The 10,808-nt window shown below is 46.2% G+C and overlaps 1 protein-coding gene across 2 annotated transcripts in view; it reads left to right on the forward strand.

Moving 5' to 3' along the window:
• Positions 1-10,808, forward strand: part of Eif3l (eukaryotic translation initiation factor 3 subunit L) — a 35,647-nt gene that overhangs the window by 1,688 nt on the left and 23,151 nt on the right. Inside the window, exon 1 of one of the 2 annotated variants that reach the window (XM_031349083.1) lies at positions 10,717-10,737. The exons of the other annotated variant lie outside the window; for it this stretch is intronic. The gene's annotated coding sequence lies outside the window, so the exon portion shown is untranslated. Of the gene's footprint in view, positions 1-10,716; positions 10,738-10,808 lie in introns of those variants that run through there. 2 annotated transcript variants of the gene reach the window in all.

Below are 10,808 nucleotides of genomic sequence, written 5' to 3' on the forward strand. Positions count from 1 at the left end.
ACAGGGTTTCTCTGTGTAGCCCTGGCTGTCCTGGAACTCATTCTGTAGACCAGGCTGGCCTCGAACTCAGAAATCTGCCTGCCTCTGCCTCCCAAGTGCTGGGACTAAAGGCATGTGCCACCACCGCCTGGCTCCTAAAAAATATTTTTAATTGAAAAAAATTTCGTAATAGATTTTAATTGTGCTCTTCTACTCTTCCAACTCCCCCCCCCCAAGATCCTCCATACCTCCTTACTCACCCAACTTCATGCCCTTCCTTCTCTTATTAAAAACAAAACAAAACAAAACAAAAAAACAGCCCGGCAGTGGTGGCGCATACCTTTAGTCCCAGCACTTGGGAGGCAGAGGCAGGCAGATTTCTGAGTTCAAGGCCAGCCTGGTCTACAGAGTGAGTTCCAGAACAGCCAGGGCTACACAGAGAAACCCTGTCTGGAAAAACCAAAACAAAAAACAACAACAACAACAAAACAAACAAACATACACAACAACAACAACAAATCCACAAAAATGGCAAAGAACCAATGATACAAAAAAATGCCCAAACAATGCAATATAAAACAAAAGTTTGCAAAAACAAAGTTGAGTTCATTTTCTGTTTGTCAACCACTCCTGAGTATGGGGTCTACACAGAAAGTATAGTTTACTTTCTGTGATACCCCTGAGATGTCATTGAAGAGAACTGTCTTTGCAATCTGGTAATGATTGCAGATAGGAACTGATGGGGTGGAGCCTGTGCCCATTTTCACCTCTCCTCACTGGGACCCTGTCTGAGCCACAGCCTCTGTGAGTTCATTTGTCCTTGCTAAATTTGGAGAACAGTTTCCCTGGAGCTAGCTATCGCCTCTAGTTCTTTTTGTCATTTTTTTGCTTTTCTAGACCGGGTTTCTCTATATGGGCTTGGCTGTCTTGGAACTCACTCTGTAGACCAGGCTGGCCTTGACCTCAGAGATCCGCCTCCCTCTGCCTTCCAAGTGCTGGGATTAAGACCGTGTGCCACCACTGCCCGGCTTCTATTGCATTTTTTTCGGGGCCTAGTGCTGTGGGGTTGCTGGGTTCTGGTGGAGGTACATTGTCTTGCCTGTTCATATTTTGGAATTTTATGCTGAGGTCTGAGCTTCTGGAATTGTACTTTGTGGTGTTACTTGGTGTTTGTCTTGTCTTTGTCTTCTGTGGAGGGGTGCCGTGGTTTTTGGTTGTGATTGCCCTCTCTGGACCCTAGGCAGGTGTGGTGGCTGTAGGGTCCCAAATTCTGCACGTCACTGTGTGATAGAAAAGAAGGAGCTATTGAGAAAAAAGAGGCTGAGAGGCACTATGGAAAGAGCTAGATGTTGGCTACTCTTGCAACTCAAGCTGCATTCCTGCAGTGGGCAGAAATTCACTTCCCATACTTGTAAACTTAGTAAACCCTTAAGGCATGCAAGTGGCCAGGCTTCTGCTGGCCTGGCTTCTGCTTGATGAGCTCCAGCTGCTGAGGCCTGCCCCTAGACTTCCCTAAAGGCAGGATAGACTGTTTTCTAAGAGCTCTAATGGCCTTCCCAGGCCCTTAAGGCAGGAAAGTGGCTGGGCCCCACCCTACAGGAAAACAAAATCCCATTAGTCCCTGAGTTTGCCCCAAGATTGGAGCAGGTAAACTCTCCAATCCCAGGCCACACTGGAAAGCCCCATCCCTACCCTAAGACACCAACCATATAGAAACCCTGCACTCTGCCAAGGGCTCTTCTGTTTCTCTCCAGAGCCCAGGCAGCCACCCTATTAGGTTTTTCCCCTCCTCTGCTAATTTGAGCATAGGAGACCTCCACAGACTCACAGGCTTAAATTCTTGACCCATAGAGAGTGGCACTATTAGGGGGTGTGGCCTTGTTGGAGGAGGTGTGGCCTTGTTGGTGGAAGTGTGTCACTATGGGGCGGGCTTTGCTCAAACTATGCTAGTATGGTACCCAATCTCCTTCTGTTGCCTGGTGATCAAGATGTAGAACTATGAGCCGGGCGGTGGTGGCACACACCTTTAATCCCAGCACTTGGGAGGCAGAGGCAGGTGGATTTCTGAGTTCGAGGCCAGCCTGGTCTACAGAGTGAGTTCCAGGACAGCCAGGGCTACACAGAGAAACCCTGTCTTAAAAAAAACAAAAACAAAAACAAAAACAAAAAAATGTAGAACTATGCCCTCATGCTACCATGCTTCCTACCATGATGATGATGGACTAAACCTCTGAAACTGTTAGTCCCTTCTAATTAAATATTGTCTTTCTAAGAGTTGCCATGGTCATGGTGACTCTTCACAGCAGTAAAACCCTAACTAAGACTCCTTCCAATAAAGCTCTTGTGTGAGGTTTGTTGTACAGTTTGACGTTGTTGTATTTTTGAATCTTGACTACCAGGATCCCTTTCCCATCTGAGCTGTAACATTTAAACGAGGGGTAATTGATGTGTTTATAAAAAAAAAAAAAAAAACATAAAGAGAGGAGGAATATGTTTTGGTGGAGGTGTGTGGAAGGGGGGTGCCTCTGCAGGCCCCTGCTGAGGCATCCCTCCTGCCTGAGTGACCAGCCACATGAGAGTATAGTACTGAATAGAGTTTATTCAGGGCATGGGGAGGGGAGCTAAGAGGGTAGCAGAGGCAGAGAAAGGCAGAGAGGGAGAGAAAGTAAAGAAGTAGAGGCCGGCCATGAGCACATGGAGAGAGAGGGGGGAGGGAAATGGGGAGAGAGGGGGAAGGATCAACAGGGCAGAGAGGGAGCAGGAAGGAAGGAGGGGGGGTGACAGAGAGGGAGGGCTGGGGGGGGAGAGGAAAACAGCCCCTTTCATAGTGAGTCAGGCATACCTGGCTGTTGCCAGGTAACTGTGGGTCTGAGCTTAGACAAATTGCTAACAGTAATCAGGTCATCCGATAGTAGGAAGTCCCAGGGACTGGAATTGTGGTGAGAGGAAGGGCTCCTGCAAGCAGGCTAGAGAAGGACAAGTGTAAGTCTGGAGAGAGGTGAAAAGGCTACAGAGACAAATGGAGTCCCTAGTGAATAGGTCTGGGGTGCATTTGAGCAGAGGCTCCTGCAAGCAGGCTGCTACAGGGTAGGAATAGGTATAAACAAATCTTAATGAGGGACAGGTTTAAGTCCCTAGAGACACGTGAGAGACCAGCTCCTCCCCTGAGGACCCCTCTCTCAGAGTTTTATTGCTATGAAGAGACACCATGACCAAGGCAACTCTCATACAGGAAAACATTGACTTGGGCCTGGCTTACAGGTTCAGAGGTTCAGAGGTTTGCATCATGATGCATAGCGGTGTGCAAACAACAGGCATGTTACTGGAGAAGGAGCTGAGAGGGCTAGATCTTGATCTGCAGGCAGCAAGGAGGAGACTGTGTGCCACACTGAGTGTACCGTGAGCATAGGAGACCTCAAAGCCCACCCTGACAGTGACACACTTCCTCCAACAAGGCCACACCTCCTAGTACTGCCACTTTCTGTGCGTCAAGCATTCCAATATATTAGTCTATGGGGGCCACTCAACTTCCAACTGCCAGGTGCCAGGTTATAATCACAGAACCCCTCATTTGCTCTAATGGCTGGACCCAGCCACAACTCTGCAGAGCAAAAAGCCTAAACTCAGGACACGAAACTCCACAAATCTGTGAACTGACCTCAAGCTCTGGACTTGAAATCCCACCAGTCCCCACCCTGGATCTCTCTATGCTGGAAGGCTCTGTTCCCCCTCCCCTAGCTGCCACGGACTGGGATTTCTCGCGGGGTCTCTGTTCCGCGGGACACGGGATTCTGGCCAGGTGGGCACGGGATTCGGCTTTGACAAACAGACTACACACACGGGTGGTGTAAAATCTGAGTGTATTTCTTTTAAAAATGGCATGAGGCTTTTACAATCATTGCAAGAGAAATGAAAAATTTGGCAGCTCAACAGTTGAGGTACCTCTGAGGCTATCTGAAACATATTGGGTCTAAAGTAACAGCTATCTCCTCTGAACTGGTGCTGTATCCCCCGGGCCCAAGCACTCTAGGCCCGGGGGACTGTGAGAGATACACGAATCTGAGTCTTAGCCCATCTAAGTTCTAGTGTTAGTCTTGTATGTGAGTCCAAGTCCTTCTTCTTCTAGTCTTAGTGCTAGACTGAAGTCACTTAGACAAAACGACCCCCACACACCCAGGTCAACAGGGTCTGGTAGCTAGGTGTGAAACAAGAAGAAGAGGGGTGGAGCCCTCTCGGTTGAGGTATTTTTATGTTAATTCTCTGGTTCTTGTTAGAGACAGGCAGAGGAGAATCTCGACCTAACACTTTCAGCTAATGTCTTAGAGTGAGAGAAACTTTTCAATTACTCTCTAGTACTTAAAACATTAAATTAAGATAGTTAAAAACATTGGTGAAGGTTAGAAAACAATGTCTGAATTTTCTCTTGCTAGCTGTAAGAAAATGATATCTTGGTGAGTTCCTAGCACACAAATACGAAGACATATCTGGGCCACCTCTGAGTTTGGGGTGCCAGGCAACAATGCGGAGGCAGGAGGCTGACTTTGCTTGAAGTTTTCGCCTCAAATACTGCCATCACGCAAGTGTGCGTGACACCTAGCAATCTTTTGTTTTTGTTGTTGTTTTTCGAGACAGGGGTTTCTCTGTGTAGCCCTGGCTGTCCTGGAACTCACTCTGTAGACCAGGGCTGGCCTCAAACTCAGAAATCCTTCTGTCTCTGCCTCCCAAGTGCTGGGATTAAAGGTGTGTGCCACTACTGCCTGGCTCCTAGCAATCTTACATAAACCCTATCTTCTGTTCAGTTCCCTGCTGCTGCTTCTCTGAGCAGAGGCAACCACCTTCCTGGGGTTTTACCTCCTAATAAATCCCTTGTGTGAGGTTTGTAGTGCAGTATGACTTCGTAGTATTCCTTGGCTCTGGACTCCGGGATATCTTTCCTCTTCCAGCTGTTACATAACAGGAAGGGTAATGAGAATCTTTTTCCTGAGTTCCAGCCCAGTGTGGCTACTGGGAGGCCCCTGGTAGAAAATGTTTCTGGGTATCCAAGGTTGGCACAAAGAAATGGAGAGGGATTAAAAAGGGAAGGCTGAGAGGGTCAGTGGGAAATAGCTAAGTTGTATCCCTAAACCTAAATCTTAAAAAAAAAAAAAAAAAAAAAAAAAAAAGCAAGCCTTGGGGGCTGGAGAGATGGCTCAGTGGTTAAAAGCACTGACTGCTCTTCTGAAGGTCCTGAGTTCAATTCCCAGCAACCACATGGTGGCTCACGACCATCTGTAATGAGATTTGATGCTCTCTTCTGGGGTGTCTGATGAGAGAGAAACAATGTACTCACATACATAAAATAAATAAATAAATAAATCTTAGAAAGAAAGAGAGGAAGAAAAGGATAAGCAGATCTCTGGGATGGAGAGATGGCTTAGAAGTTAAGAATACCTGTTATTCTACCAGTTCCAGAGGATCTGACGCCCTCTTCTGATCTCCAAGAGCACTGCATGCATGTGGTGCACAAAACACACACAGGCAAAACCTCCACAGAGATAAAATAAAATGGGTAAATCTACAAATTTCAAGCAAAGTAAAACAAAACAAAAAAGCATCCAGACAAGTAAGTAGATTATTTATTTGTGGCTATGAATAATATAGTCTTTAAGTCTATCGTGAAAGAAAAAGACACAATTCAAGATGCAATAAGAAGACATCCTGCCCCTTCACTGGCCTCAGTTTAGGTTTTGCTTGATGAAGCCTGTACCAGAGGATCCACAATGATGCTTCGAGCTCTGACTGGTAAAGTCAAGTGCAGGCTGGGATAGGTAGGGCTTCTGAGAAAAACCAGGACAGGCTGGGATATGACTAATAACTCAAAGCAGAGAATTTCCTACCTCAAGTCCCAGGCAACAGATCAAGAGAAAAAGACAGCACCTTAGCTACTAGGCCATCTACGGCAGGAGCTCGGGGCTACTCTCTTCTCTTGCCTTTGAAGTCCTACTTTTCAATTTGCAAAGGAGCCTTGCAAAATCAAACGCCTGTGATGAAAGATTGCTTAGTCTGTAAGGGCTTTCATCTGCTCACCAGCGTTGCCTTTCTAAGCTGAGTATGTGCTGTCAAGCAACGGACCTAGTCCCCACTCAAATGCAACTGCACAGATATGGGTTTAAATGGAAGCAAGAGAGCAGAAGTAGCTATTACAGTATAGATGGAGTCCAGGACAAGAATGATGCAGATGAGGTGTCGAGATCCTAGCTTATAGGACTGTTTTTGGAAGTAGAGCCTGCAAGATTTTCAGATGGATTGAATAGGGCGTATGAGAGAGGGAGAGAAGAGAGGGATGGTGATAAGATAGAGGTTTTGAGATAAGTGACTGTGGAGGGCACAGTGTCCTTGTGCTCACAGATAAGCACAGTCGAAACCAGAAATGTTGAGCACACAGCCGTCTCTCTTCTTCTTCTTCTTTTTTTTTTCTTCGAGACAGGGTTTCTCTGTGTAGCTCTGGCTGTCTTGGAACTCACTCTGTAGACCAGGCTGGCCTCGAACTCAGAAATCTGCCTGCCTCTGCCTCCCAAGTGCTGGGATTAAAGGCGTGCCCCACCACTGCCTGCAGTCTCTCTTTCTAGGGGTGTGCATACTTGTCTTCCACACAGGAGGCTGGGAATGGATATAGTTAGTAACCTGGTGACCTTTGCTCTCTGTAAGACCAGACTTCACTGGGATCTCTCCTTTAGACTCTCCCTCCCTAGACCTTTAGCTTTGTTTCTCCGTCAATAGAACCCATCCTTAGGAGAGATTTTACATGTACCTTACAGCCTGGTGACCTCTATACTGCCTCGGTCAGAGATCATACCAGATCCTAGGCTTTTAAACTATAGGACCCATCCTCATGGTAGAGGTCACAAGTACTTTGCCAAAGAGCTTTGATCTAATCATGCTAAACTTTATTGTCTACATGGGATTAAGATAACTGTTAAAAAGGGTTGGTGAGATGGCTCAGTGGGGAAGAGCATCGACTGCTCTTTGGAAGGTCATGAGTTCAAATCCCAGCACCCACGTGGTGGCTCACAGCCACCCATAATGAACAGTCTGAAGACTGCTACAGTGTACTTACATATAATAAATAAATAAATCTTTTTTTTAAAGATTTATTTATTATATGTAAGTACACTGTAGCTGCTTTCAGACACACCAGAAGAGGTCATTAGATCTTATTACGGATGGTTGTGAGCCACCATATGGTTGCTGGGATTTGAACTCAGGACCTCTGAAAGAGCAGTTGGTGCTCTTACCCACTGAGCCATCTCTCCAGCCAATAAATAAATCTTTAAGATAACTGTTAACAGGAAGGTTCTTTTCCAAAATTATACTGTACTTAAATATGTCTATAATAAGCTCGCCAGTGTCAGAATCTAGAAGTTTGAACAAGCCCCAGCTAAGTCATGTTGAACCAGATTTCCTTTCCTGACTCTTCCCTTCCCCTTCCCTGCTGGCAGTAGCATTTGCAGGGACCCCCACAAGCAATCAAAAAACTAAAGCTCTCCTTAACTGAGAAGGGCAAACTGAAAGTCAGAGGTCAGTCTGGAGTTGTTGTTGTTGTTTAGTCCTGGCTGTCCTGGAACTTACTCTGTAGACCAGGCTGGCCTGAAATCAGAGAGCCACTGTAATAACCAGCGTGGGTAACCCCACTCTCCAAGAACCAGGAAAGAGACCGCTGCAAAAGCATGAGGTTAATTTATTAATTGAAGCTGCTATACCAGGGTCATCTCTGTAATGGTGACCAGAGAAAGACCAAGAGGAAACAAGGCTCTAAGCTTTTATACCATTTCAGAATAGAGTTTTACAACTTACAAAGTTACAATTTACAACATGGGTAGTTATACTTTATCTTGTTCATTGTTCTTTAGTTTCTATTGATCTTTCCTCCTGGTTAGGATAAGACACCTGTGACTCTCAGTAGGGGTGGGGGAGATCCTCTCTCCCGGGGAATGTCTCTTGGAAACTTGCATTCCTTGAGGATGGATGTTTGCTTGGTAAACTCTTCTAAAAACTCCCTTTGTCTTAAGGATAAGTGGACTTCCTTGCTGTCTGGTATCTTTATGGGGTATCTCGGTTTGGCTCAATTTCTACACCACCTCCTCTGCCTCTGAGTGTTTTACTAGGATGAAAGGCATGAGTCATTTTGATTGATGCTAGAGATCAAACCCACAGCCTTACACCTGCTATGCAGCCCTTTGCCTGCCGCTAAGCCCTTGCCCTGTGCTTGCTAATTTTGAGGTGCCTTTTAGATACCCAATTACAGAACCCACGATGCAGCTTCAATAGTGGGGTCTGAGATGGAGACAGAAATGGAAGGTTTACAGCCTATAGGTGGTCCTTAAGGCTATTGGACTAGGTCAGCTACCATGGAGTCAAGATGTACAGGTAGACAGAAGAGGGAGTTAGGGGTTAAGCCATGCAATCTGTGACTGGAGAGAAAAGAAGCCAGCCCAAAGGGAAATGAGAACGAGTAGCCAATGAGGAAGGACCTTTCGTGGCTTTTAGGCTTCTCTTTGGTTCTGTACCTCCCTAAGGTGTATGCTCTGGTGTGCTAGAGAGATAGCTCGGTGGTTGGCTTACAGACAATTCCACAAGGTTTCTTCCAGAAACCTTGGGACAGCAACCTAGCAACAGCTGACGTCACCTGCTGCCAGGTACTAGCCAGGTGTGGCAACTTATAAGAAGACTGCTCACTCCCCCACACTCTCTCTCCCTCCTTCACCCTCTCTCCTCTCTGTTTCATGTCTTCCAGAACAGCCTCTCTCTCTATCCTTCTCCCCCCATCTCTGCCTCTACCCCTTTCCAGGTCCCTGCTCCCCTCCCTCCCGACCCTGCCGCCGCCGCCCATAATAAATGAGCCTGTCGTATAGTGTGATTCCTCAGGAGGATACCTTGGCATGGGCCCACGAATGTATTCCCTCTGCTGCCATGTTATGCCACAATTATAGAACCTAACATTAAGAGTACTTGGCACTCTTGCAGTGAGTGTTTGGTTTCTGGACCCTGGGACTGAGGTGCATATTTTACATATCACAGTAGACCTGGCCTCCAGGGTCTCCCAGTATCCCTCAGTCTCTACCTGGAATACCCTGCCCCCAACCCTAAACTGCCCTTACCTCAGAGGCTCTTCCTTATATAATCCAGACATATGCTCACTCTCTCTCACTCTCTCTCTAGCTCTCTCACTTTCTATTCCTCCTTTCTCTCCCCCTCTCTTTTCCCCCTCCCTCCCTCTCTCTCCTTCCTTCTCTCTCCCCATCGTAACTTCACTGGGCTCTGTCCTTGGGGACAGTGAACTTGTCAAATAGTAGCTTCCCTATAAACCTGCATTTAATCTAATCTAATCTGTCTTGAATTGGCCCATTTCATATAACTTATAACAGTGGACCTGAGTTCAGTTCCTGCCACCCTGGGTAACTACTCACTACTACTGTAACTCCAGCTCATCCTCTGAGCTCTTCTGGCTTCCATAAGCATGCAAGTAAACACACAAATATATTCTTTTTTTTTTTTTTTTGGATTTTCAAGTCAGGGTTTCTCTGTATAGTCCTGGCTGTCCTGGAACTCATTCTGTAGACCAGGCTGGCCTTGAACTCAGAAATCTGCCTGTCTCTGCCTCCCAAGTGCTGGGATTAAAGGCATGCACCACCACTGCCCAGCTAATATTCTTAATTAAAAATAAAACAAATCACCAGGCGATGTGAGCCTTCATCTGATTGTTGGGAATTGACTTTAGGACTTTTGCTCTCTCCAGTCAACTGTGCTTGGTCCGATCTCGCTCTGGTCGGCCCCGCTTGCTCAGGCCCAAAGATTTATTTATTATTATATGTAAGTACACTGTAGCGGTCTTCAGACATGCCAGAAGAGGGCGTCCGATCTCATTATGGGTGGTTGTGAGCCACCATGTGGTTGCTGGGATTTGAACTCAGGACCTTTGGAAGAGCAGTAGGAGCTCTTACCTGCTGAGCCATCTCTTCAGCCCCACGAAGTGATTCTTAATAAATAACTGTAGTATATATCTGGTAGTTATAAGCAGGGGATCCAAGTTTGTGATACAGTTTGCATGAAGAATAAAAGTTAAGCCGGGGGCTGGAGAGATGACTCAGAGGTTAAGAGCACTGGTCACTCTTACAGAGGTCCTGAGTTCAATTCTGAGCAACCGCATGGTGGCTCATAACCATCTATAATGAGATCTGGTGCCCTCTTCTGGCATGCATGCAGGCATACATGCAGAGAGAACACTGTATACCAAATAAATAAATCTTAGAAATATATATACACACCTAAGATCCCAGGAATTTGTGAAGTTCTGGCTACTGAAAGCTGGAAGCCAGCTGGAGTCACACAGTGAAACCTTATCTCAAATAACAAGACAAAACAAAAACAAATGTTAAAGCTGGGTATGTTGGTCCATAAGTCCATACCTGTAATCCTAGCACTACAGAAGCTGAGGCAGAAGGATTATCACAAGTTTGAACCAGTTTAGGCTACACAGCAAAAACCAAGCCAGCCAGGCCTGCTGAATAAGAACTTGCCCCAAATCAAACAAGAACAACACTAAGTTCTCAAAACCCAAGGAGCAAATATACATTTTGATGTTCCGAAACACACATATTTTCTTTTTCTGATTGATGATTGAATATGCTGGTTTCTGGATCTGAAGCTATTTTGTGTCTTTTCTCTTTTCCCTGCCCGCTTCAGCACTGGGGTTTGAGCATAGCATTGCCCACATGCTAGGTAAGTGCTTCAGCACTGGGGTTTGAACATAGCATCGCCCACATGCCAGGTGAGTGCTTCAGCACTGGGGT

The sequence above is a fragment of the Mastomys coucha genome, unplaced genomic scaffold (genome assembly GCF_008632895.1).
Source record: "Mastomys coucha isolate ucsf_1 unplaced genomic scaffold, UCSF_Mcou_1 pScaffold11, whole genome shotgun sequence".
In the NCBI taxonomy this organism is placed as follows: Eukaryota; Metazoa; Chordata; class Mammalia; order Rodentia; family Muridae; genus Mastomys; species Mastomys coucha.